The sequence below is a fragment of the Anas platyrhynchos genome, chromosome 9 (genome assembly GCF_047663525.1).
Source record: "Anas platyrhynchos isolate ZD024472 breed Pekin duck chromosome 9, IASCAAS_PekinDuck_T2T, whole genome shotgun sequence".
NCBI lineage: Eukaryota > Metazoa > Chordata > Aves > Anseriformes > Anatidae > Anas > Anas platyrhynchos.
The window spans coordinates 10,786,623-10,813,121 of record NC_092595.1 but is presented as its reverse complement, the minus strand read 5'-3'; the positions used below and the strand labels follow the sequence as shown (position 1 = coordinate 10,813,121).

The following is a 26,499-nucleotide window of genomic DNA, read 5'->3' as shown; positions in this document are numbered from 1 at the left end:
CCAGGGTCAGAGGATTCCCAATCACCTCCAGCTTCTGCCCATCCCCTTCCCCTGCGCGCCTGAAATTAATTATCTCTTAACAAACACAGCTGAGATTAACTAATGACTTAAAAGATCCTTAAAGGAAGGGAGGAGAGCCCAGCACTGGTGTCCTTGCCTAGGGGGACCGGGTCTGGCAGGGCAGCAGCTTCACCCTCCTGCCCTGGGTGGAGGAAGGGGAGCACAGAGGAGAACTGCAGAGGTTGCTTCAGGCCCTCACCGAAGCACAAGAAGCCCGGAGAAATTTCCCGAGGATTTGCCTGCTCTGACGCTGGATATTCCTTTCATATTTGCCATGACAAATAATTCATGTTAACATTTTTTCGAGCGCTGTAAGCCCCATATCGAGTAACAGCAAAGAGACAGACAGGTGTCCCGACCACAGAGGAGGCAGCACATACCAACAGTTTGGAATTTATTATTATTGTTATTTTTTAAAGGGGGAAACAAATCCCACGGATTATTCTGTGCATGATACATTTTCTGCTCCCTGTTTGATGTCGCTTTCAGACCGAGGACTTCAAATAGCTAACGCTAACCTATGCCTCCAGCCTGTTTGAAACTCATGCCCCTTGTGTGACGGGCCATGAATGCATGGTGAATCACTTCCACCACACACGCAGGGGGTGAGGAGCAGTGGTCCATGCCTCCCAGGCACTGCACCGACACGAGCACGTCAGGGGAAAGGAGACGAGGGCCCCTTCTGCATCGCCGCCTGGGAATTCAGCGCTACCAGCTTGGTGTTTCCAGAGCTGGGAAGCTCGAGCTGCAGGTCAGCAGCCCAACCATGAGCAGTGAGATGAGAGAAGAGGAGAACTGCTGGCGTTTTCTGCAGAGCACACACATACAACCTGCACAGGCTGCACTTCCACTCTCCCTGCCTGCCTCCGGGAGATGCTTAAGAGAAGCTGCATTTTAATTACTAGTCCTAATCAAGGGAATCTAATCTTGACAGCGAGGGAGAGAGAGCTAACCCAAAGTTACAGGCGTGGGGGTATGTGGGTCCCAGCTCTTTGCTTCTCTGCTGACATTATGGCTTCCAGGAATTAAATCAAAACCCCACTTACCTTCGGAGAGGTTGCAATTTGCATCTAAAGCGCTGCCCAAACCTCAGTTGTAATAACCAGATAGAGCTCCTCCGAAATCAATGGAGTTCCTCTGATTCTGTCTGGTTACAGATCTACAGACCAATAAACATTAAAGCTCCTCCAACCTGCAGCTAAATATCTTCTAATAGAAGACCATTATCTTTGTCAGATTGATTTGGACACCTTGTTTAAAGCGTGCTTGAAGACTCATTAGAATCTTTGGGGTTTGGTAGCTGGATTTTAAGAATAAGCCCCAGCAGCAATTAACCGCTCGAAGACGGCATGTTAACAGTTTACAGACAAAGCTGGAGTGGAAATACAACTTCACTTTCTGTTTTTCATTGGGAAATTGGTAAAATGGAGGAAGCAAATAAAATGCAGAAAAATTAAAGTGAGCTGCACACACACCAAAAAATCATCCATGTTATTTGATAGATATGAATTAAAAAGGAATACGGGGATAAGAGAGACAAAATCATAACAGAGTAACCCAGTCTTCTCCTCCTTTTGAGCCTTACTAAATTACAGCACACACAGAAGATGATGCTCACCCCAGGAAACGCAGATGTGCTTCCTTGGCTGCCTCTGGCCCTAGCAGCTGGGCTTAGGTTGGGCTCCTCTCCCTCGAGCCTTCCCGACCCCCCTGTTGCAAAGCCTCCCAGCACTGAGCTCACAGTGGCCAGGCTCCCCGGCAGCAGTGCTGCTACCAACACATTACCAACATGTTTTACAGCTCTCTGTCTATGGACATTGTCACATCCTGAAGAAAAAGAAATGCAGCCCTCCTGTAGCCTTTCAATCAGCAAGACAGCGCCGTGAGCGAGGAGGTGGCGCTGACCTAGGAGTGAGCAGGTGGGATGCTGGGGTAGGATGGTGGCAGATGGGATCCTCCTGTCCTGCCCCAGCTGGGCTGGAATGTCACCACACCTGTGGGGATGGCTATGGCACCTGCAGCATGCTCCTTGGTCATATATGCCTGCCCTGACCACAGCTCTCTGCTGGCTGCGAGGAGAAAGGGCAGACAGCAGCACAGCCACCCCAGGCACCCAGCACAGGGCACGCACCAGCCTGGGTATCAGTGTGTGTGTAGGGGTGGTGGGGACAGGGTCATGCACAGCCCCCCGAGTGCACTCCATCATGTTCCCTTTCGCTGTTTCAGATCTGGATGCAGCCTTAAAAACCCATAGTGCCAGGCACCTAACCAACGTGTAGCTAAACGAGGGCAGGCTGAGCTCAGTTTTGCCAGTAAAATGGGAAAGGACAAAAACAAATGAAAACAACAGCAACAAATCAGTAGTAGTAGCATTTTGTTGAAATCAAACAAGCCCGAAAGCCCCGGCAAATCAAAGACAAAACAGAACAAGGGATATGGTATGGAGAAACACTCTCAGTCTCTGCTATTGCTTCGAGACAGCAGCTCGCTGCCACGATTGAAGCTCAGGTAGCTCAGGTGCTGGGAGCAAGACACCACGCTCCATTAACACGGAGGTACGATGCTCCTGTGCCGACGTGCTCCTGCACCACGAGAGCAGCTCACTGTAGGGATGAGCAGGATGCTCGGACAGGCTGCCTCTCACACTGCAGCCCAGCAGCTGAGCTGTGAGGACACCGTGCAGGCGAGCACCCGTGCCCACCAGGAGGATGGATGCTCCTGGTGCTCCCACCGCGGTGTCGGGCACCTCCTTCGAGGGTCCCTTCCCACCAGCCCCGGCTCCCCGCCGCCACGCAGGAGCTTCCCAGACAGCCCACAGAGAAAGTCAGGCGCAGCTAAGCACCTGGATCTACAAACAACAGATTAAATTCTCAAGCTACAAAAGTATGTTTTAGCAAAAGTGCAATTGAACTCCATGTACTTGTTACATTTCTAAATATACTCCGGTTGTCAAGACAACAAAGAGACTGATGGATCTCTAAAGTGTACTGTATCTATTTAATTGTCAGCATTTCAAACTGACTCGAGGAGGGAAAAAAATGCTGCGTGATAAGTCTAATCGTCATGGTTACCACTGGCTAACCCCATAATAAAAATATATATATGCTAGCTGAATGTGCCAAGCCATGTGAGGAGCAGATGGGAGACATTCTCATTACTGCGACAGCCTCCACTGGAAAACTAAACTTGAGGAAGGATGCGAGAGACTTTACAGAGATCTCAGACACAACAGACGTCGTGGGCTGCATCTTCCCAGCCGTTTGGCAGCAGCCGCTCGGGCTTTTCCGCCGCGCTTCTTCGCCCCTCGCGGGCTGGGGCAGCCCACGGGGCTGGGGCTCCCTAACTCGCTGGCGTTCCTGCCTGGGGAATCTCATCCCTCCCCGTAAAAAGCCTGGGATGCGAGCTGTTACTCCTTAAAAACCTCTGACAAAATGTGATGTGCAACCGCCTGGTGTTTGCGCTCCCACCCTCGCCTGCTTCTCTCCTCCCCGCGGGCAGCCCATGGGCATGGCTCCGGCAGGAGGCTGCTGCAGCCTGGCCCTGCTGCTCTAACGCGCTGAACAGCTCCAAGGAGAGCCACATCCCACCTCAGAGAAGGGCAACAAGCAGCAAGAAGCTTCCAGCCACTGCTGCAGGTAGCGTTGCACCAGCCTGAGGTCAGGCTGGGCATTTTCATGCACCCCCTCCAGCCTCTGCACCGACGTGACAAGCACAATCCAGCACCGCCGTCCACGTGCGGTCCCTCCTGGAAGAGATGCTTTCCAAAAAAAGCCTCAGATACTGGCTTTTTACGTGGAAGACCTCCACAACTACGTCTGAGATATCTACCTGGGTACAAAATGATTGTAAAACCCAGGCTTTTTTCCTCTGAGCAAAACTCATCCAACCGCACTCGTTTCTCATCATTCTTCTACCAAGCTGCAATTCAACTTGTAAGGGGGAGGTACAGATCTCATCTGGACACAAGAGGCGATGGAAACCAACTCATGTTCACCTGACCAGCACTGATGTCAGTGAATGAGCAGGTTTCCAATCTCCCCCAGTGGCTTTTGACAGAGAGCACGTCAGAGTTGAATCACCCTTCCAAGTCTCCCCCGTGACGCTCAGCTCCCTGGCACAGATAAAAGCTCTGCATCTCCGCCGCCAGACGCTCCCATGGAAATCCATCTCCAGGAGAGAGCCACAAAATAAAACTCGATCTGGTTGGAAACCACTATTTAAGACATGTTCCTTCCAAGGCCTCTCGAGCGAGGTGTCTGAGGCTGTGCCGTATTCCCTGGAGCTCGCCCTCGCTCACTACCAAGATGACCAATTTCTGAATTCCCGACCTGAGATTCTCGGTGACAGATATCTGGCTTTCGTGCCTACCAATACAGTCACCGTGCGGTTCACCATCACGCGCTGCTTCACAGAGCCCTGCGTGCACGGAGATGGGCAGTGAAAATCAAAACAAAAGTAGCACAGAAGTGTTATTTCCGGGGCTGGTGTGAGAATTACTGCAGCTACTGCTAAATCTAGGAGCCAAAAAGGAGTCTCAGGCACAAAGAAGCCTTCAAGTCATCAGGATGTGGAGGCAGCTGGTTTCCCCAGGTATATGGCTACACCTGGAGTGAAGCAGCACCAGCGTTTCGTCCCGAGCTGCCTAAGTACTTCTGAAACTAAGCATTTCCCATAAGGAACTTCAAAGAGCTTGCAGCCCTTCTGCAGGCTGTATCCAGAGCTTAAGTGAGCTGAAATCCCAAACAACCGGGAGCTTAAAATCACACTCCAAAGCGCCTGTTTCGACATCGTAGGGGTGCAGGAACCTAACTTTGGTTTTCCTGTTACTGAAAGTGCTTGCCTGGGGCACCAGGCTCTCAGCTATGGCTCTGGGACAACTATTACATTCTGTTCTAATAAAGTGCACGCTCTCAGGAGCAAACTCCCCAGGATGACTCCTTTGCTTTGGCACAAATGGACTCATTTGGTTGAGATAAAAGGATGTTCTCTTGCATCACTTTCATTTGATTTTTTTTTTTTAAGATAGAGAAACAGTTAATTTTGCTAAATGAGTGCTCTGTTGCCATGACTTCACTGCAGACAAACACAAAGCCATCAAGCTCCTTTTCTCTGGGCGTTGTTTTTTTTCAAACAGGTATTTGATTGCCTGGATTTTCTTACTTCTTTTCCCAACATCTGGATTTCCAGCAACATCCCCCAGCCAGGCAGATTCATAAGGGCTATACCTGCTCATTTAGAGATATTCCTGCACATATTCATGCACTCACAATCCATCTCTGCCAGATGTGCCACCACGCCTTCTGCGACTCCAGCTTGCAAATCTCTCCCGAAGAGATTTCTAAACCCGAAGTTTATGGGATTAGTCCCTGAAAGGCAGAATTCCCACCAAGGACTAAAGGGTGGCTCCATCCTGCTCACTGGCAGAGTCTACTGCCAGGATTTTGCCCCAATCCAAAAGCAGAAACCTCCCACAATTACAAGTCCTTCCCAGTGCCTCAGTTTCCCAGGCAGGGGAAGGCTGTGCGCACACAGCATCTGCTTCTGCAGGGAGTTGCACGTTGGCTGAGTTAATATTCACGAAGTACACTGGGGATTAAGAATATTATTAGACTTGACTGAGGTAGACGCATTTTTCTCTTTTCTTTCCTTTTTCTTTTTTTTTTTCTCCCCTCTAATGTTTGCATTGAATAGACAGACTAAGCAGAAACAGCATTTGTAGCCTGCAGCCATTATCCCAGTAAATGGCTTATTACAGCACGCAGCCTACCCGCTCACCTCCAGCCTGTCGCACTTCCAGGCAGGTAGGTGGAAGCGCTGCTCATTCCGGAGAACTTTCCTTTTTACCGTCTCTGCCTGATGGAGACTCTCGATACCCGGGCTCACAAGACAGGGATTAGGATATAAATGCTTCGGTAGAAGCTCGTTCTTTGGTACCTATTTATGACAATCACAGAACAATTAATTACTTCCTGGCTAAGACTAATTCCCGTCTCTCCCAAAGAGGTGGGGGGGGCTGGGGGGGAAGGAATTGTCTCAAGACTTTCGATTTCCTGATGAGTCACAGCAGATCCACTCGAACGCGCTCGATACTTCAATCAGGCTGTTTCTTATCAAGGTATATTCAATACATTACCAAGATGTGGGGCGTGCTATTTTAAGGGCTCATTTCAGGCCCTGTAGGCATAACGTTGCCTCTGAACGTGCGTTTGGTCCTGGCCAAGGCAGGCTCACCTCCTGCTCCACCACCCCTTCCCCGCATTCCCATCACCAGAATGAAACAAACGCTGCAAGAGACAGAAAAGGAAGAGCCCTACGCTCACTGCACTGATTTTCACAACACGCAGCCCTTCAGTAAGTAGCCCTCTCTCCCACTTCATTAGTTCATTCCCTTCCCTTTGGCAATGAAATTACTTATGTGACAGCAGCATCTGACAAGAAGAAAACATTCACAGACTGCGCGGGTTGCAACAAGTCCGCAGCCTCTTGCTTTCTTCGTTCTAGGGCCAAGAATCATACATTTATTTTTCCGCCCCGGGGAGCAACTCGGCATCCCTGTACGAATCCTCAATTGTCCCCAGTTCCCACGCCACCCACTCACAAGCTCCCAGGCTCCGTAAGGCAGGCGGGAGCCACCTTGCCCAACCTCTGAGCAGCAACGCAGGTTTTGGGGACCGCGGCAGGTGCCCTCTGGTCCTCGTTAATTCCTTTATTTAACGAACTGTTAGATGTAATTTATCGTGCTGATTGGGCAATTGATCCCAGGCGGGTCCTTTGAGTCCACGGCAGGTTGCGTTCTGCATCAGCCTGACTCCAAAATGTAAAAAAAGAAAAAAAAAAAAAAAAGCATGGCCATGATAACAAACTTCAGCTCCTCTTAAGAGCAGCCACTGCCCAGACACCACCTCAAGGCCACGCTTGAGCTCCTTATTCCCAGAAGTTTTCCCCATGGCACTGGACTGTGCGAACAGTTTCTGTGCAAGCAGCTGCAGTGCCAGTTTCTGCCCAGCCTATGCTAATTGCGAGCGATTCCAGTTCAAACGCTCTGAAGCCAGAAAGTATTTCAGTGACATCCAGCCCAGGTCTCATCTGTCACCAGCTCTCCAGCAGCGAACAAACCTGCAATCAGCTATGAAAACTTGTCAATGTCTCTTCTTTCCCCCTCCTTGGAAACACTTCTGTGCAAATTCCAGTTTTAGGCAGCTCGTTTTTGATCCTCGCGATGTTTTCAGCCCGTCAGTGTAATGGGACTGCCAAAGCAACACAAAGGTGTGGCCATGGATGTCCCATTGAAGTTGATGAATCCTCCAAGCCTTAGCGGCTCCTCAGGTGCTACTTGAAAAGTATCATCACCTCGCCCTGGATCATATTTATCTAAAAGCCTCAAGGAACCTTAGAGATATTCAACCAGCTTTACAGACTCCGTGAATGCAAACAGCACGTGGTCAAGGACTGCTTCACATGGCCAAGCTTGGTTTGGAAGACCCAAGGAAGGAAATATGCCGAGCTGTAGTTTAAAGCATGGCAAATCAACTTGAGTGGGCTCCGTTAGTTAAAGTCACCTTCACTAGAAGGGAAACACTCACACTAATTTTACATATTTCCATGAAACACACTATCACCTCGGTTTGGGTGTTTACAGGACAAACAGTGACATTCACTTTGAGCTGCAAGGGGCTGAGCAGCACAGCTCTGCGTGCACGTGAATTTCAGCGCCTGCTCTCTCTGTTTTACAGTACCCGTGACAAAATCCTTCACCACCCTTGGGCTGCACTAGCCAGCATCTAACAAGATCTGAAATGCTTGCTGGACTGTGCAGCTCTCTTCTTCAGGCAGCAACCAGCTCCTTTAAAGAAAGTGTGAGGCAGAAAAGGGGATCATGAGCTGGTGGCCTCTGCCGTGCCACAGAAAAGCACCCATGGAGCTGCTGCCTCAGGGCACAGTGCAAGCAATTTTCTTACAAACAGGTGTTGTGAGCAAAGGGAATATACAGGACCATGTTAACAAAGATGACAAAAAGAACTTCAAAGGAATTCTAAGTTCTCCTTGTTCTGGACAATTGCATATGGCTCTGTCAGCTCAAGCAGATGAATTATCAGATTTGGGCTCATCTCGTTTTCTTAAAACGTGTCAGCCTGGGATTCTCCCATGCCAGGCAGTTAAGTTCCCATGCTTTCCCAAAAAGCCACTTGGAAAGTTTCTAAATGCAGAAGGAGAAAAATAATCCTGCTCGGTCCACGCCTGCGTCTCCCTCTCCTCCCATTAGCACATGGGGAGAAGGTTGGCTTGGAGCAATACACCATTTCCATTTGAATATGAATCACTCCTCTGGTGAGAAAACAAAACAGAAGCCCATTTCACACGAGCCTTATCTAAAGACATAATGAAAACCGACACATCTAACAGGAGCAATGGAAATAAAGCACGGTGAAAACACCGGCTCAGGCAAACGAACAACAATACTTTCTGTCCCAAAGGGTCCCAAAGCTCACAGGGGCAGGAACCACTCCAGCTGCCACCAAAACGTTGTCACCTCTGGATGGTACCCGGGCAGCACCACCTGGAGCTCACGATGGAGGGAACAACATCATCGAGCTGAATCTGCACAGGAGCGTGATCCTTCTGGGAAACTGGACCACTCTCCTGGAAAGTGGAAGCTGGTTTGATTTGGATTCATACCATTCAAAAATGGCATTACGTGGGCTGAGCACCTGAATACCAGGCGCACACGATGCTGTAGTTAGCAGTGACTGGCTGAAAAAAGGATGGAAATCAAACCTCTGTATTCTCGTGCTCTCCAGCTTCTCATTCAAAAGGTTACAAAAATAGTAATGAGGTGGAGGATTGAAATACATGGAGTACAAATGGATTTCTTACTGCCCACAGAATGGAGGGAGCAGGATTCCCTGCCCCTGCTTCAACTGCTGGCTTCCCGTGGAGGTTTTTTTTCCTCTCCCCAAGTCACTTTTCCTCTCCCCAGCTCGGCCTTCCCTTGTCCTACAAGCACAGCGATATTCCACCAGCATTAGGAAGAGCCTGGAGGAAGGCAAAGCATTACTATTTAACACTGCTACTGAAAGGCTGGTCTTCAGAAAGCAGCAGGTCTTGCCTCTCTCCAGCTTTGCTGAAGCCCTGACCAAAGCACTGCTTTCACCCTTACCTTTCACCCTCTCCTTTCCCACCAGCACAGCTCACGCTGTCACCTCCCCGGAGGTGGCGGTGACTTTTTGTTCCAGCACTGTTCAACAGAGCCACAGCCCGGACTCAGGCCCTGTGCGTGCTACCCAAATACAGGCAAACAAGACATTCAGAAATCCTTCAGAAAAGAGGCCCTGAGCAAGCAATCCGCACGCTTCCAGCACTAAATGTTTGCTTCTCCTCCTGGCAGCATCTGGAGGCTTGCAGAGCATTTACCTGCATCTTGGCAACAGCTTTTTAAACCTACAAACTCATCAACAATTCACCTTGACTCAAAGCAATGGTTTTCCTGAGTGCCGAGGAAACAATGAGCAGAACCATCTTTTGCTTTTTCCCTATTTATTTTTTTTTTTTTTTGGCAAATTTCTGATAAAGCTTTTCTGAAAGGAACTTGCTTAATCTTTTCCCACATTGTATTCTGTATACAGTTGCCATTGCAGAAATAAAACAAACCAAAAAAACTTTGTGCACAAATGCAAACAAATCGGAGAAGGGCTTGGCCCGCTCTGCCTAAAACAAATGCCAACCTCCTCTTTTACTGGCTCGGCGGCAGCGACCCAAAGCTAATACGTTCTTAGCATTTCTGACAGGCTGACTTTTGGAGGAGTTTGTGCAAGTTTGCCTTCAGTGCCTTGGGACTGCACGACAATTCAAGGGAAAATTCCCTTAAAAGGAACGTGCACGGTGATGTTTCGATGCTACCGAGCTGGTTCCCTGTAGAAGTGACCTCTCTCCAACCAGGCAGTCATGTTCCTGCAAGCTGGAGACACCCCCTCGTCTTGGTTTAAACAGAACAAATTCATTTCTTTTTATTGAGAGGGGGGAAAAGATCAACAAATCGATGAACACGAAAGGAAAGTTACAACGAGCTGAACATGATTTACAGGTAAAGTGAATTGCCAGGGGATTCAGGCAAAGACTCATCGCTGATTCATCAAACAAGTCATTGAGATGTCTAAAGAACGAGCCATCAAGAGAAGTCCCTCTTCCTCTCCACCTCGTATTATTAGTTACTGCTGGAAGTGACCTTTTCTGCAAATCTCTCGACCACTCTGAAGTGCCGGAAACTTCAGGAAGCGAAAATTAGTTCTTAAAGGAACTAAAATGCTTCAAAAACATTTTATTTAAGGTTGCATCTTGCTTCTCTCTCTCATCCCTTCCCTTGGGCATTTCGGATGAACTACCTGCTACAAGAAAACAGCCACTGTGCAGTTCTAGCTGAGAATCCCCATTTCCTTCTCAAATTCCCTTCCAGCATCCAGCCCAGGACACTGATGACAGTGCTCATTGTGTTGTAGGAACCAAGGGGTTGATTGGGAAGCTGCCTGATGCCACTGGAGAGAGGCAGCAGCAAAGCCAGGAGGAGAAGCAAGGGGCCCGGTCCCTCTGCTCTGCCGGCAGCCTCGGGAAGAGCTTATTTGGGGAGCTGGCATCGCCTGCAGCCAGCAGAGATCTCGCCTGGCTCCGGAATCTGCTCAGCCCGGCAGAAGAGTGGGAGGTGCAATTGCTGGCAGGAGCAGGCAGAGCAGCAAAGCTGGTGGAGATCATAAATGAAAGAGTGTTGTAAAACACAGAGGTGAGCGCAGACCGACACTCACCTTCACAGTTCCCCCACAGACAAGCACGCCACGCTAGACTCTGAAAGCTTTGAATCGCATCCAGCCCTCGCTGCGTTGATCCAGGAGCCTCATTCGTATGCGGGTTTGTTCTCACACACAAACACGGCAAGTTTTTAAGTCGCACACGTTTTGCACATGTCCCACGGGCTCAAGCTTACAAGTTCCTTGGGAAACCTGGTCTTAAATGGGACTGTAAAACCAAAGGCAAGAGGTTACAGATAAAGGCAAAGAACACAAAGAACCCCAGGGGTGCATTTGGGTTGGAAGGGAGCTTTGGAGGTGCCCAACACAAAGGTTCCCCAATACCCCCAATTTCCAGAGGATCGTTTTCTTAAAATAAAACCTGCTTAAAGAAACTGAGCGTCCAAAAGTGATTAGTCACCCAAAAACATAGGCTAGGCTCTCTTCATTTCATATCACTCCAGACTGGAAAGTTTTCATCAAGGCCATAATATATTCCGTTCCAGAAGAACAATTAGGGGGCATTAGACAGCCAGTCGTAACTCTTCGTATTAAAAGGCCTTGCTACTTATCACCATGTGCTGTGCCTTTAAAAGTTTCCAAAAATGACGGTCTTTTTTTGTGCATGCTGGAATATTCAAGAGCATTTCATATCTATTCTCATATCAAGAAAAGAGCAATTAGATCAATAACGAAACAGGAGTGCTCCCTTTTACTTTCTGTGGTTTGCAAAGAGGTTCATGTTTCTGTGTGAGCACAGCTCTTGTTTTAGTGATGTGAAAGTGTGGTTTGTGCGATACCCAGTTTCTTCTAATATTTGAGTTTCTGTTGTTATCTACCTACAATTTACAGTAAAGTATCTTTTATTCTCACACCCCTCAATCTCAAAATTAGACCGATTTTCCCAACAACAAGATTTTATTACCCCGTGTGGACCTTTTACAAATACTGGAAAGCTTGCCGACAACATGCTCCTCGGTAATACAGCACGAGTTCACAGAAGAAGGCATCAGTGTTACCATCCCTATCTATGCATGAGGCTGCGTGTACAAACACATAAAGAAGAAAATGCCTTTCTTTAGGGAAAAGGACTCATTTTGAGTTTAGAAAAACAACTAGAGTTGGGCTGCAATACATGACAGGGGTCCCAGGGCTCTCCACACAGTGTGAGAAGATCACTGAGCAACATTTGAACCTCTGTTTATGTATCACTGCTGCGCTATTTGCTATCATTAGATAATTATTTTCAAAAGTAATCAAAATATTTAGAAGGGGTTTTGTTTTCTTGTTTTGTTTTTATTTTTGTTTGTGGTGTTTGTTTTGCGTTGTTTTTTTTTTTTTTGTCCCTGCTGCAGAGCATGAATCCAATTCTTCTAATTTCAACAAAAATTTCTTAAGAACTCTTTTGAATTGGAAGGACACTGCCAGTACTGCAGATGGGTAATCTGCTGGCTCCAGCATCAAACAAAACCAAGCCATTTATAGCATTTTGACTCTCTATACAACAGATGACAGGATGGATATTTGAGCCAGAAAAGTTCATTTTCCAGATAGCTGTTTACAGCCACGTGCCCCTCTCCAAAATTCTTGACTGTGCCGTTTCTGCGGCCCTCAGAGCAGTCTGCCTTCGTCAAATATGCTGAAGGTCCCAAAGAGAGACTTCACCTTCTGCTACAAAACAAAGATCAATCCCACAACAGAAATAGTCAGTATTCTGGTTGGTTTGATGTTTCTGCAGAAGAAGAGAAAATCGCCAAGAGCAATCTTTTCAGCCCTATGGCAAACCATCTGACGAGCTCTGCAGCCTGAACCTGCAGGGTTTGCTGAGGGGACTCCACTTCGCAGTGCTGCACCTCTCAGGACCAGCCTAGGAGCTTGTACACGAACATTTTTAATGGTCAGAACATTGCCGTGCCCTCTCCAACACCGATTTAACTCCGTGGCCTAGCAGGGCATTACCTCCAGCCGCTTCAACTAGGATTAGCTCAGGAAGCCAGGACAGAAATGTCCAAGCCCCTTGGTGCCTCTTGCACCCACCCAGGCAGGACCAGATTTCGGCCAGCCTGCATAAACCCTGGTGGGATTAGCCAGCGTTTGAGAGGCTCCTTTACGGGATAGGTAAGAAGGTGAAGAGCTGCCATGTAAAAGGGGACGTGATGGGTGTACACACTCCCCAACAAGGCACATCCCTCCACCCGTTACAGCCAGTAACGGAGATGTCTAAGAGCACACAGCAAAAGCCATTACAACCGAGGCCACGGAAATTAAAGTGGCAAATGCACCACTTACACCATGCAGTGAATCGATCTGATTCTGTTGTCAAACATGCCCAAAAGGACTTGTTGGGAAGAGAAGCGCAGAGAGGAACTGTAAGAATATTGCTTACTTGGTTCTAAGCTAGAGCGGAACTGCCCAAACGCTCCAGTTTCGTTCCTTTGGATTCCCTGTAAATAGCCCCAGAGCCTGGGAAATGGCAGCAGCCAGATCTGCACCAACACGAGGCACTTTAAAACTTGCTTTTCGACTGTTTGGGCAGTGCTCAATAAAACCAAGACACGACGCACCCTGCCCAGTGAGGTGCTGTCACCACGGGCAGCTGTAACCCAGATCGCGCCGTTTCATCAAACGTTTGAATTAAGGGTAGGCACTAACCCAAAAGTATTCTTATAAATCAATGTTGTAGTAGATCACAGTGACCACGGAGCTCAAGCATGTCAAATTTAAAGGGCACTTGGTTTCCCCACTGCTACCTGCATGCAGGAGAAACCACCGTGCCCAGCTTCCAAGCCCCTCCAGACCCAGGGACTTCTCCAAGTCTGATGAGATTGCACGTTTCAAAGAACGAGCCCACAAAGACAGACTTGATAGAGTAAACAGACTATGGGAAGAGCGTTGTTTGTTTCGATGCAAGCTCCCTACACACCTTAGGAGAGCCAGCAGCTGGGCTGCCCCTCACCAGAACACCAGAAAAGGGCTCGCGCTGCTGCTGCAGCTTAACCCCGTGCTGGGAACGGCTCCAAACATCTCGATGGAAACTAACGTGAGACTAAAACTTCTGCTGAAGTCATTCCGCTCTCTGTTGGGAAGCGGAACCTACCTCCAACCAACCACCTCCTTATCAAAGGAGACTCTGGCCTGCAATGCAGCACCTGCTATGCCCTGACCTGGGCCCGTGGCCACCAGGACATGTCAGGAAAGGCAAACACCAACCACCAGACACCAACCGATGACCCGAGCAGGATTTGGAGCACTGCAGATGGGGTGAAAAGTTTTCTTCCCATCCTCCAGTCCCTGCTGAGTGCCTGCACGCCCTCACCCCCATCCCAGCCATAGCAGCGCCTGGCGTCAGCTCACAGCGACCTTGGGGGGAACGATAACTCTTGCCTCTCTGAGCAAGAATTTGGAAGACCAACTTTTATTGGACAGATACGTCTGCCTGAGATTTGTGATCAGATACAGTGCACGCTACAGTATGTGACCTGGAGAAATATTGCCATCAGCTAACTGCAGCACCGATTTCTCTCTTCCCCGTCCTTCATTAGCCTCAGAAGCTGGCCTTGCCAGCAGCAGTCATGCAAGCTGAGACAACAAAGCACTTTAATGATGAGCCCCATCGTGTTCTGTATTAATTACTGTATCTGGTGGTAAACTGTTGGTTATAAATTGTATTTTGATAAGCTGTCCTTTCTCTGACAAGCCAGTTCCAGTGCTTAAGGTTGCACGGAGTCCTTGGGTGATACCCCAGGAGTCCTCACTGCGCCCAACACTGAGCCAAAACGACCTTTGAGAGGCTGATGTGGGGCCCCTTTTCCTACACGCCCCAAGCTGAGGCCATCATCCCATTCCACTGAGTGCTTTACAATCCAGCTCCAAAAGCTGAGGTGCCAAAAACAGCAGCAAGGGTCCTTCAAAGGTGCCCCAACACCTCTCTGGGCAAGGGCAGGGACCAAGGCAAAAGCAGGTGCAGGGTTGAGCAGCACAGCCCTTGCTGAGCTCCTTCCTCCAAGCAGCACTTCGGGGTGAAGCTGCAGCTAAAGCCTGTGGCACTCGTTCCCAAAAGCTAAAAAATACAAAATTAGAATTAAATTAAATTAAATAAAAGATGAGTAAACTGGAGCCTATTGCCTTTGATAGCTCTTTGACAAAAAAGCATTCCTCCTGCAAGGTTCTACCTTTTTGTGTAGTAGATGGTAAGTGGATGCCTCTATTTTGTACTCTGCAGTTGAGTGCAATAGCAGGAGAGCATGCTCACATACACAGAGAACAATTTTCCAGAAATGCTGCAGTATTACAATGTTCTGCAAGATAAAATAGCAGGGTAGCAATCTCCAGAATATCTCAGAAATCAGAAGAGAGGAGGATTGCTTCTACCTGGGATTGAAATCGTCAACTAAAATTCTTGTTCTAAAACATCACATTCTTCCTTCCTTCTCTTATTTTGTTTCCGTTTAATTCAGTGACATTTAGCTGCTAACAAAGGTCTCCAAGAGGTGGAATTTCATTTTCTATATAAAGAAAAATGTTTTGGAGCAAACTGCAATTTGACAAAAATACATATTTAGCAAAATACATTTTCAAAAGTGGGAAATACGTTGGTTTTTGGTGGTGGTGGGTTTGTGTTGTTTTTTTTAAAGGCAGCAAAAGATGCACTGCAGCTCATGAAAAGGATCCCCAGTCGTAGGAATGAAGATAAAGCATTATTTTGGAACACAAATCCAGGAAAACAAGGAGAAGGGAGGTGCCCATTCAGAAACTTCATCCTCGAATCCGGAGAGGGATGTGAAGCCCTGTGGCATCCCTGCAAGTTATAAATTAGAACTGCTTGCAGCAGTCCAGGGTTTGGTCTGGTTCTTACCCCACTGGTGGCAGATGGTGCCTGCTATTCTTAAATCTTTATTTCCAGCTTGTAACAGTAATTGTATGAAAACTTCTGTCCTTGGACAACATCACTATCTTTATTTTGGGAAAAAAGCAGAAGAAGCCTTGCAGTTGAATAACTTTCCTATTTTAACAATTAAAAAAAAAATAAATAAATCTAACATACTTCTCCTAATTGGAAACACGCAGAAAATAGGATATGGATGTATTAGTTAAAGGTCAATGCACATTTAGCCACCTCTTTCGAAACTGACAATATTCTCGTGACAGCCATAAAAGCTGCTTTGAATTTTAGTTCCCTAGAAAGTAAATATAAGGAATCCCAAAGCCGTAACCACAAGTGCCACAACTCTTAACACTGATGTCATACCCAGCCGAATGTGGACTGCAGCAGCCGGTATGGTAAAGCTTCAGGATCGCCTCCTCTATGGTATACGGGGAGAAAACAGCAATTATCCCTCACCCGAGAGCCCCCGGGCACGTGCCACAACGCCTTCATTTGGGGCAGCATTCACAGCAGGATGGGTTTTGTCCCCCAGCACTCAGCGTGGGGCACGGCAGGGCTGGTGGCACCGTTTAAAGCATCTGCAAAAGCCAAGCAGCTCAGGCTGCCATACATTTTATTTCCTTTCGTGACTGCTCCTTCCTTCTAGCTCCAACTACAAAGCAAAATTTTGTTTTCTTTAGGAACCGGTTTACTTCAATTTGCGCCAATTTGTTTTTGTATCAATTAGCCAGGGCAAAGGGGCTGCCTTTCAGAGCCCTTTCTGCTACATTAGACGTACGGGGACGCTGTAATTAAAAGATGTCAGGCGCAGTCTCTCCCGACGCATTGATTTCTTACTACTTAGGAAACACTCGGGGAGAGAACAATCACCCCTGACTGTCAGGGGTCCTCATAAAATCCATAGGCCTGGATTTACAGAAACTGCTAATCACTTTGGATGCTGAGAAGGGGTAAGGCGCAATCTGAGGTAGGGAAGCAGAGGAAATCTCTTACTAATTCTAACGCCATCGTGCACTTAAAAGGCAGCTTACAGGGCTGCAGAGCCGGACAGCCAGAAGACTTCCAGAGTAAGATGCCAGCAGGAAAAAACCCTCCAGGACCCCAGTCCAGAGCCAAATCAAGGGAGATACGAACACCCTTCCTAAGCCTGGAGCACCTGCACCCTGCAGCGCCCATTTGATCATCTTCATCACCCCCTTGTGTTCCCAGGACTGTGCAACTAACAAACCACGCGAGACCAAGATTTGTGCAAAGCCAGTTGAAATATCTTCATTTCCCCTATAATAAACCCCGCACAAATAAAAGGCACAGAAGGAAGAAGACAGATCACCAGCACAACAGGCAATGTTGTTGAACATTATTTTAGCTTTGTACAAAGGGTCAAACCCAAAACTGGCTACCCAAAGCTGCCCGCTCCTACCCACCACAGGAGACCAATCCCTGATTTAAAGGAAAATCCCTTTTATTTGGTTTGCTGGGTGATGCCCAGTCTCTTTGGAGGACAGCACCTTGGCAGGGCAGCACATTTCAATACAAGAGGGCAGAGGGAAGAGAGGTTATCCCTGAAAGGCAACAGCTCTGCATGCTGCAGATCTCTTATTTCAAATAAGAAAATGTTCTTATCCCAATGCCAGTGGCAAATTGTGACAGCTCCCTCTGTACAAGCAAGAAGTCAGAAGACAACCCTCTTCAGTGTCTGCCTCAAAAACACTGCCCTGTGCAGGCATCGAGGCAACTCAGTGATCTGGTCTAGGACACAGAGAGGCGTTTGGCAGAGAAGTGAAGGAAGCAAAGACTGGTGTGAAGCAATACCAGAGGTAAAGCAACGCCAGAGGTCCTGCACCACCTCCCACCCGAGGACGCTTCTTACCAGCAGCCCAATTTCTGCAGCCAGCACTTAGCGAGTGCCTTTCCCACTGGAAACCTTACTGTTTAGATTTCCACGATGATAACCCACTACAAAAGGCAAATCACTAGAGGAGGACACCCAAGAGTTTCCAGCCAGAACACAACACGCCTTCAGCGAGGCCTTTGATTTCCACAGGCACACACTGAAGTTGTTCTTCACAACAAAGAACAGCCTGGCTGTTGCATAACTAACCTTAGGCTGCGTTAGATAAGTCATGCCTTCTCACAGATCAACTGACCTTAAATAATGTCCCCAGTGTATTCAGAGCCAATAGGTTTCTCTTTTAGAGCTCAACTGACAGGTCTTCTCTCCTTCCAGCTATTTCTTCCGAAAGGCACACAAAGAAGGTTTCAAGAGAAATCTCATGCTTACTGTTCCAAGAGCAGCTTTGCAGGCCAAAACCGAAGCACAAGATCTCAGCTCCAGATTCGCATCTCCCTTTGAAGGCTTCTTCCACGCTTCGTTTCAACAGAGCAAGTGAGAGCTTTCGCAGCACTGAATGGGGATTGAGGAGGAAGATAACTGGAAAACCCAGGCTACATTGGGAAATTTTGCTGCAGCTCTGCCAGTGAATCAAGGCAGAACCAAAGCAGGCAGGCAGGCCGATGAAGCCCCGCTTTGTACTCGGGGCAAGGCGAAACAAAGGCCTGGTGATGAGGGGCTCTCGCTTGTCATGCAAGGGTCAGCAGCAAAGGCAAATTCCACCGTGGCATTTCCGTTCTGTCGCCCAACCCATTGCTAGCAGCGGATACAGCCGGGTCTTTCATGGCTTATCCAAAAATGCCATTTATCACAGCAGTGCAGCATCACCCCGCTGCCACGTTTCAGCCAGGAGGTGGGAAATCCATCCCCACCCCGAGCTGAAGCCACAGCGCGCTGGCACAAACAGCTGAGCCTGGTCATTCCCACCACGGTGATGCAAAAAAGCAGATCAGGATTTTTTTATTTTTTTTTTACATCATTTCTCCATTGTGCAAGATGATGTGGTAGCTCTGCAGCAGCTTGAGAGGTAGAGACACTGGGAGAGGAGATAGAGACGGTGTGAAAGCTGACAAGCACGGCTCTGCACCGCTCCTGGAAAGTTGTTTCGTTGCCCAAGCCGACGTCTGTGCATTCCCCACTGGTGGGAGCGATGTTTTCGGAGTGAAATGCTCTGCAAAGCAGGGCGATAATCCTTCGGGAATGCAAGTGCCAAAACAACTGGCCGGTGAACCTGCAGCGAAGGCAGAGGCACTAAAAGCCTGGCTATTTTCTGACATGGGTTAAGTTGTCATACATCCTCCACTTGAGCAACAGTTTTCCGACGTATAAATCAGGGCCGTTATGGCTTCTTGCTGCACGTCGCTCCACTAATTCAGCTGGTGCTTGATGGGAGCTTTGGTACCAGGGCAGGAGGAACACACAGCCAGCAATCCCCAGACCCCTTCCCATGGAGCACTTGAGGACAGGAGCCCTGCCTCACCTCTTGCCATCAGCCAGACCAGACTTCATTGATAAAGCTCTGCCACACAAAGCAGCCACGCTACTTCCTATACCAGCCATCATCACCTCTCTCTGTAACTGCAAGAACCCAAATTTGCAGGGATTGTTTGTGCCAGACAGCTCAATGGCCACAGAGGAGCTTTCTAGTAAACCGAGCCCTGAATGCTAAGCAAAGGGCTTGCAGAGCTGAGTTACTGGAATCTATTCCTTCTGCATTAGTCAGCATATATGAATACATCCTCTTGCTTCATTAAATTTTAATTGGAGTACATGTGAATAGGTTTTACTGGTTACTTTACCAAAGGGAGCCTGAGTACAAGGTGTTCACATGAAAAGCTAGAAAGCAGCATCTTTTCTAACTTTTCTTTCTGATTTTTTAAAGATCCACTGTTGATTTCTTCAGGTCAGTTAACATTTTGGGGCTGCTGCAAAGAACCATGAAAAACAGCTACAAAGTGCAAATAAAGCACTTTGGAGGGAAACCGGACACAGATCATTAACCCTGTGTTCCTCGTTATTATTGAGACAAAAATTAAATGCAAAATCCCCAAGCAGCTGTTGCATTAGCTAGTTGATTGGTAGTGCTAAGCACAATGATTGCTTTGCTGCTCTGGGTCATGCATGTTTGGGCTGGACTGTCTGGAGTTTCATTATTTTCAGCGTCCTTAGGTACTCTGAAACCACAGCAGATTTGAACCTATAAAGAAATCCTACTTGTAAACTTTGAGATTTCCTCGGTAATTGCCTTCTCTTGTACTTGAACACAGATGTTTGTTTGTTCACACACACTTTTTTTTTAGCTTAGGGAGACTTTGCGTGTACTTGCTTGCCTACCTAGAACAGGACAACCACCTTCAGAGCTCTTTCCTTATAAAACACGGGCTGTTTGACCAGATTCTCAAGCCCGTAAAATCCACATGGTCAGTGTAGCTTGAATCGACTTACAGCAGCTTACACCAGCTGAAAATCCACCAGCTGAGCAACTCCGCTGCCTTCCCCTTCTTCTGCCTGCAAGAGGCACCGCTGGGGATGGGGCTTCAGCATCTGACCGCACGAGAAACAAAAGGCGGCTGTGTTGTTCTGCCCGGCACTGTTTGCTAAGTGATTCAGAAAAAAAAAAAAGGAAAGAAATTGCAGCAATTTAAAACCACAACAAAGAACTTACCGGACTACTCCTGCACACTTGCTTAGAAATGTATATTCTGTAGGGTGATACGTTCTGGCAGTCTGGGGCTCTAACACACTTTCTATGGCGATGTCCTAATATTAGAAAAATCTGGTCATAAGCTAAAAATGTTACAAAAATAGCATAGGATCATAAGTTACCAGCTGAGTCAGAATGCGATCTGCTACTTGACTTTTATACTATTTTATTCTTTTGGAAAAAAAAATAATCAGGCACGTCACACTTTTTTTTTAAACAGTTTGTTGCTGCCACTGCTTGTGAAGGAGAATGAGCCTTTGTAGGAGGGAATTTCTCTTGTGCTACCCAGAAAAGTCACCCAAAATGGCAGAAATCAATCTGCAAAGGAGCAAAGGACACTCATGTACCATAGCCATGTGTGTAGCAAGTCTTTCACCAAGAATGCAGATCCTCTTCGTGCAAGGTCTACAAGGCAGGAGGCTGCCTCTTGCTTGTGGATGTATAAGGAGTCCTCAGTAAGAGGCTCAGGGATCACAACGGGACCGTACCTGGCAGTACAGTGGCATAAATACCAAGAATCTTACGCATTCGATACAGCCTTCACCATAAAAGCATTTCATTTGCATGCTGTACTTGTAAATCATCGGTAAATAATTAACAGACAGTATGAGCATGTAACAGAACTGAGTCGCAGGTGTTGGCTAAGGAAAAATGCTATAAATGGATATGTCATAGTAATAAGCAGCCTGTTCACCTGTTAGATGCAGAAATTAATTACACAATTTAGTTTTCATAAATTAACCCCTGACACCCGGAGCCTTACTAGAAAGCACAGCCATATTCTTTCTCTGTTGTTTATGACCATTCATTTTCTTCCTTTCACAGATCTGACAGATCCTCAACGAAGAAACCACAACCGTCGCCTGTCTGCCAGGCTCCTGTTTGCTGGGGAGAGCTCGCAGCCAGTTCGTGGATCCAGCAGAAAGGATCCAGGGAAGGGGCGGTGGGAGCCAGGGAGCCCTGCCCTGCAGTCTCTGAGAGAGCTGCTGGCCTCGCTGGCTGCAGCAGCCATAAGGAATTTGAAGAAGATGATCAACCAAACATAGCAGGGAAGGAGAACCCCCTCTTTCCACATCTCTTCAATTCCTTGCTCCTTCCTGATGCTGTTCATGGCGTACAAGGCTGTGTGTACATCAGCGGAGCTCGGCGCAGAGCTCTCCAGGAGAAGCTGTAGGGCCGAGCACAGCACCACGCAGCTCAGCCCTCCTCTGGGCCTGGATGCACTCAGGCAATGATGCAACTTTCCAGCTCTGAAACCGCCAAGCTTTTTGCACGCTTGGGCATCCTCTGCAGTGTACTTGCCTGTGAACATGGCCCGAGCCCCCTCGATGGAGAAGGGGGGCTCTTCCTTCCCCATGGCAGGGTGGCCAGCAACTCTCTCCAGCAGCCAAGCTCGAGGAGCTGCTTCTGCTGCACACCCTTCCCACAACAGCCATTTCCAGGCCTGCTTTCTGCAAACGTGGCCTAGGAGATCTCCCTGCGCGAAGGCAGAGGAGCAGAAAGCAGACGATGAATCGGGAAATCCTCCTGTCAGGTGTCGTGCTGCGAGGAGGAGCAGAACACAGCTCCGCTATCAGACTTCGTGCTCCGTAAAACGCCGACGACGTTCAACATCACAACATTTCAGCCCGAAACACACAGCTGCTTGAAGAGCAACATGCAGAAGCCTGCTAAAACGACGAGGGAAGGATGACTCTTCAGAGAAAAGCAGATGACTAAAAAGTTATTCAATCCAAAACAGTGCAGTCAGGGAAGTAAATTGTCAATGCCTTACAATTGTTAGCTACATATCCCTCGGAAAACATGCTGATCCTGGCTCATCTGCAGCTCTGCCTGCAAACAAAACCTAAAAAAGCCCTTTTCTAGCAACAACTTCAGAATGTTTAAGTTCATTTCACCAAGTTTGTTTTGGTTTTGAATACAGTAATACACAAGCAATGAATTCTTGATTTCCCCCCCCTCCAAAAAAAAGCAGCTCCCATAAGCTTAAAAGTAAATGGGAGTGCTTTGCTTCCTGGGGTATGTAACTGGAACATTTTTCTAGCACCTAATAAAACATTGTTTGGTTGATACTAACCATTAAAATATGTGTTTCAAGTCATGTAATGTTCCCTGTGAAATTTGCCTTTTTGCTCCATGAAAAAAGGGCACTGAAAGGAATCCTGCAGCCATAAGGATCTCACTTATTTCATGGAAGTATCATTTTAAAAGCCTCACAACATGATCAAAGCATTGTCGAGAACAGATGTTCCAGGCTTTACAAATTCCAGCATAAGTATTTTCATGACATTTATCACTGCTAAATTCTTTTAGCCTTTTTTTTTTTTTTCTTGCAAGAAGCATGCGTGCACTTCCATCCTCGAAGGAGACGTGTCAATGCGTGGCGTCAGCTGCTGACCCTACCCCTCCTAGAACCCCTCAGGGGGAATTTGATGCAGTACCTGTGCACTGGAGCACCCGGACTCTGGTCCTGGGCTGACCATTCATACAAACCCTCTCCCAAAAAGCTCATTGTTCCACTCCCTTGACACCACACTGCAACCACATAAGCCCTCTATAAACCTTCTTCGTGCTGGCCAAGGCACACGCCACCATCCCTGGTGATGACACCACTGCCATGACCAGCCCCAACAACCTCATCTAACTTCAGAGCTAACCCTGCTTCGAGTCAGGGGCTGTGCAAGAGACCTGCCAGCTCATTCCTACCAAAGCTGCAGGAGGATTACAAATCTCTGGTGGGTGCTACATGGAAATGCCCTCAATCACATCAATACCCCAAGAAAGCACCTCCCCTGGTACCCCAACTTTTCCTACAGATGTGGGATCCCTCTGCACATGCAAAGCACGTAGAAGGGGGCTTCCCTTGCCAGGGCAGCAGGCAGGCAGCACTACTGAGCTACAGGGCTAGGTGCAAGCAGGAGATGCTCAGGGAGCTAATGTGTCGGACTCTACTAAAACCAGATGAGCAGAGACAGAAGGAGCAATAGCAGGGACCTGCAGGACTGCACAGGAACACGTTTCAACTGCAATTCAAATCACAGCCAAGTTTCCCCTGTGACTGAAGTTCCCTGGAAGTTTAGCTCTCCACAGCTGGTTTCTGTGTATTTTATCTTCTTCCCAGGAATATCACCAAGCCCGCTGGTTGCTGAGAAAGTCTAAACATTGAGCAGTACTTGGCAGTTTTGTGAGAGTGAGCTATGTAACAACAAAACTCCCAACTACCCAAGAGTCTGAATTAATACGGTTTCTCTCCATGTCTCAAGAATAACATGGGCTTTTGTACCCCCCAAAGAAAGGGGATCTGAAACAACCAACTCCTTTGAAATCTCACATATTCACAGAAGAGGGTGTTTGTGAAGAAGACCCCACAAGCACATCACTTCTCTAATATGTGCCCAGTTTAGTTTCACCTGTTTCCATGTGCTCCCTTCTCAATTCCTACAACCTGCTTGCACATCCTGTTTCACTATGAACATGAGCTTCTGCCGCGGGGCAGTGCTGCCTTCACTTCTCCTCGTGGGGTGAGCGGTGATAACAGTCAAACTGGGAGCAAAAATAAAAGAACAGACACGTTTACCCCTCTCGTTTGCTGGAACAGCAAGCATGCCTAGGTCCACCATCATCCCTCCAGTCAGAAGATGGAAGAGCAACTAAAAAGGCAGCACAAGATAGGGGAGCTCTTCCACAAACAGGGAAGACAAGAAAAAGGATGCCCAAAAGATACGAAAGGAGAGAGATCCCAGGCTGCAGTGACAGGGGGTGGGAGGTTGGAGATGCTGGAGGCAAACAGAGGTCTGAGCAGAGAGAAGGACAACCACGGGTGCCTGTCTGAGGAAGCCAGGCAGAAACTGGGAGGTGTGGAGGCGCCAGCTCCACACAGAGCGGTCTGAGAACACCCCGCAACAGCAAAGCGATATGAGACAGAAAAGGCCGCGCTTTTCACTTGAATAAATACCACAGCTTGCCTGTCTCTGTCAGCTGTCACCTCACAGGACTGCAGAAGACTCATGTCTGCGTGTACCCACCTAGCCCAGAGCACGTAGAGCAGGCACGAGCTGAGCTGAACCACCCTCTGCAGGAGGCTCCATCAACTCCTTCACAGAAAGACCAGGCCTCTGACTCTGGCAACGTGTGACCAGTTTGAACCTTGAGAAGCAATGGTTTCCAACAAGCTTTCTAAGGTCTGTCTCCCAATTCCCCAACTCCCAGAGCAGTCACGAAAGCAGCAGAACTGCAGTGTCTGAAGGAGGCAGCTCCCCTGCATCCACCGCGCATGGCGCCCACTGCCAACCACCTTCCTCTCACCATGTTTGTTTTTTCCCTTGATGGACCTCTTCTGAGGACTTCTTTCATTGTTTAAACCCTCAAATGTTGTTTTCTTCTGTTTTAATGAGGTATGTTATGAGCTTATTTTGAATGTCCCTGGTAAATTTGCCCCCCCAAAATGCCTTTTGTTGCCAATTAAAACATATACATGAAATCTTGCCACGCTGACTGCAATGACTGCGTGCATATACACGTGTGCGTGCACAGGCAGGTGCTTGCACACAGACGTGCACACTCACATCTCAGCTACAGATCCTCTGGAGAAGACCTGTTCCCCAACGTGCCCTCAAAGGGAGAAGAGAAACAGCGGGAGCACGCAGCACTGTCGTGCAGCCACACCACACTCCTCTGCTCCGGCCTCAGCGACAGCCACATCCCGTGTCCCTGTGGGTCCCATCCCATCCCTCCCATCTGTGGGCACGTCCCTGCATAACCTCCAGGTTGTGGTACCGGCAGGGTGTGAGTCTGGGCCACCTCCGGCCCTGCACCACACTGCTGACACCAGCAGGCTCCTTACTACCATAGTTGCTTGGCCAGCCCCATCTGTCCTCCCTGGGGCAGAAATCTCACTTTGAAAACCAACGCCAAGCCCCAAAGCCTCCAAAACCAAGCCCACCACCCACTCATCCACCCTTGGAAAGAGCATCATCGCTGCCTGAGCGACCGTCATGGGATGTGTCTTCAGGCCCCGGCACGTGGTGAAGGGACTTAAAAGGGCGCTTGGGATGGTTCGAAGAGTCAGCAGGATTATTCTGCTGAGTGAGGAACACTGCGAACCTACTCCAGACCTGAGGTTTTGTTTTCTCTTCCCATCCCAAGCAAACTCGCCGAGCACTTTTAAGAAACAGAAAAAAAGGCTGCGACCAATTTTCAGGCCTTCTGATTCAGCCATTAAAAAAAAAAATCTTACATCAGTCCCCTCTTGTTTTTCTAAATAAAAATAATGTATAGCCCTAACTTGATAATAAATATGCTCAGAAGCTGTCCTTAAGTAAAAGCTTTTGATAACAAATTGCCTGTGCTAACTGCTATTTTACTGTTGAATTTTTTATTGTTGCTTAAGCACTGCAATTATGCTAATAAGCCGGAGAGGATGGTACACTAAAGCATTGAATGTGACAGATATAATACTCAATAAAATGTTAATCTTACCTGAAAATTGGAATCAAACAGCCTTATTAGTATTTATGGATATGGCATCTTCAACATGTTTCTTAAGAGGAATACATGCAATGGATATTTTCAAAAATACCCTGCTATTTCCTATTCCTCCATATGATTTCATTCAAGGTGCCTATTACCCCTGCTGATAACTTTCAATTCCTTTCAGAACAAAAAAAAAAAAAAAAAAAAAAGCATTTTGGTGTTTGAGCCACAGAAAACTCCTGCACCACCAAATGCTTTTCCCCTCCATGCCCTGAGGATGGGGACACCTCTCCTCAGCCCATGGCAGTGACCCCAGGGGGACACAGGGCTTGGAGGGTGCACAGCAAAAGCATTGCACTGTCACACTCCATGGCCTCTTCTTCCCCTATTCCTAGCTTAATGGGCAAGGCAGGTGAGTCCAGCAAAGGGTTATGTCAGTGTTATTTGCAGGTTCTGGGGCTTTTGAATTTTAAGCTGGGAAGAAATGCTAATTTTTATTTTTGTTTCTAAATTTTTCAGCCGACTCTGACGAGGAACTGGCCCCATCTGTTTGGCTGCAAGTTACAGCATTGCAGAGTTGGACCCAGAACTGCTGGGCTGTCGTAGAGGATTTGTCACTAAGGTGCCACATGACTTTCCACAAGTCGCATTGCATCTTTGCACAGTTATTTCACCACCCAGTCCAAGCCTGCTTTCTCAATTCATGGCATAA

The 26,499-nt window shown here is 47.9% G+C and overlaps 1 protein-coding gene across 27 annotated transcripts in view; it reads right to left on the bottom strand.

Moving 5' to 3' along the window:
* LPP (LIM domain containing preferred translocation partner in lipoma) overlaps positions 1–26,499 on the bottom strand; it is a 381,390-nt gene that overhangs the window by 240,731 nt on the left and 114,160 nt on the right. The gene's annotated exons all lie outside the window — the stretch shown is intronic.